The sequence below is a fragment of the Saimiri boliviensis genome, chromosome 12 (genome assembly GCF_048565385.1).
Source record: "Saimiri boliviensis isolate mSaiBol1 chromosome 12, mSaiBol1.pri, whole genome shotgun sequence".
Taxonomy (NCBI): Eukaryota; Metazoa; Chordata; class Mammalia; order Primates; family Cebidae; genus Saimiri; species Saimiri boliviensis.
In genome coordinates this window covers 63,221,851-63,223,840 of record NC_133460.1, presented here as the reverse complement: position 1 = coordinate 63,223,840, position 1,990 = coordinate 63,221,851, and the positions used below count along the sequence as shown (strand labels likewise).

At 44.3% G+C, this 1,990-nt stretch overlaps 1 non-coding gene across 1 annotated transcript; it reads right to left on the bottom strand.

The window, feature by feature from the left end:
* Nucleotides 1-508: 508 nt before the first annotated feature.
* On the bottom strand, nt 509-615 carry LOC141580750 (U6 spliceosomal RNA). The gene has a single exon (XR_012513043.1). It is a non-coding gene; the product is annotated as a U6 spliceosomal RNA (small nuclear RNA).
* Nucleotides 616-1,990: the final 1,375 nt, after the last annotated feature.

Below are 1,990 nucleotides of genomic sequence, written 5' to 3'. Positions count from 1 at the left end.
TTTTTTTATGGCATTAGATCTTATGTCTATATCTTTAATCCATCTGGAGGTAATTCTACTGTAAGGTGTCAGGAAGAGGTCCAGTTTCTGCTTTCTGGACACTGGTAGCCTGTTTTCCCAACAACAATTATTAAACAAGAAATCCTTTTCCCATTGCTTGTCTTTGTCAGGTTTGTCAAAGATGAGATGGTTGTAGATGTGTGGCATTGTCACCAGGACCTCTGTTCTGTTCCATTGGTCTATTTCTCTGTTTTAGTACCAGTACCATGCTGTTTTGATTACTGTAGCTTTGCATTATAGTTTGAAATCGGGTAGCATGATGCCTCTGGCTTTGTTCTTTTTGCTTAGCATTGTCTTGGCTATCCACACTCTCTTTTGCTTCCATATGAAGTTTAAGGTGGGTTTTTCCAGTTCTGTGAATAAGGTCATTGGTAGCTTGATGGGGACAGCATTGAATCTATAAATTACTTTGGGTAGTATGGCCATTTTCACGATATTGATTTTTTCTACAAATATGCAATGCTTCATGAATTTTTAGGTCCTCCTTGAGCAGGGGCCATGCTAATCTTCTCTGAATCATTCCAATTTTAATATATGTGCTGCCAAAGTGAGCACCAGTAATGTTGTTTATCCGGATATATTGCCTGTTAGCTCCTGCGATGTTTTACAATGATTTTTGGCCTCCTTGCATTGGATGATGACATATTTCCTTCACTCAGTGAACTTTGTTTCTACCCACATTCTGAATTCTACTTGTATCATTGCAGACATGTCAGCCTCTGGCCAGTTCTGAAAACTTGAACAGGTTGAACAGTTGCTGTAATCATCTGGAGGAAAGAAGGCATGCTGACTTCTTGAGTTTCGGTGTTCTTGCACTGATTCTTCCTCATCTTTATGAGCTTATTCACCTTCAACCTTTGAGGTTGCTAACCTTTGCACAGGGTATTTTTCTTTTATCATATTTGATGATCATGAGGGTTTGATTGTGGTTTAAGGTAGAATCAGGCAGCTGCCTTTGGTTTTGGAGGATTTCAGGGGGCCAATATTCATCTCTCAATTCCTGGACTGTGTGCTTTAATTCTGGGAAACTTATATTGGGTATCAACTTTGTTCTCTGGCTCCTCGAGGTTTGGAGTCTACTGCACTGAAGGAAGCAAAGTGTGGCAACTGTGGCAGAGTGCTAGCAGATGCAAAACTGCCTGCTTCCCTGTTGGCATTTGCCCAGTGGTGGAAGTGGTGGAGGCAAGACAGCTTGGTGGCGGACAGAAGACCCCTGCTGTGTGTGCTTTTGCACTGGAGGTAGTGTTGGTTCAGGCCAGGGTACTGGCCTGTGCATGTCTCGGTGCCATCTCTGTGACCCCCTAAGCAGCAACGACCACTCAACGTATATTAGCATTCCCTTTTCGTGCACAGAATTAGCACAAGGAGAAGGTGTTGGCAGAGGTTGTGATTTTGTTCCTCTGCCTACCATGGCTCTTTCTTCAATGAGAGTTGGTGTGGGTTGAAGTGTGTGCTACATTCCCATGTGCTGGTAGGGCAAGTACAGCAAAATGCACTCATGTAAACAGACACCAGCAAAGTGATGTAGGACGTTTGTGTATAAAGAGTTTCAGTATGGAGAGGCAATGTAGAGGATGCTGCGTGCCTGAAGGGTCCGCTTTGCTGAATCTCTTTACTGCTCAGGCATGGTCCACTGGCACAGAAAGAAAAGTGTGGGCAGCCGAGAGTGCCCTGTAGGCAGGCGTGGCCAGGCTGGGGCCCTGGGAGAGGCAAGCAGACTAAGGAGTGCTGAGGTCAGACCAGCTTCATCTCATGTACAAGAATGCCCAGTAGATATCAGGCCTCAGATAACTCTCTGAAAAGTGAGGCACCAGCACAGCACAGCTGCTCTACAAAAAACGTGGCCAGACTTCTTTTTTAAGCAAGTTTCCTTTTATTAAGAGGGAAAATCTCATACCTGATCTCTGCTGGGCAATCTTCACATGAGATG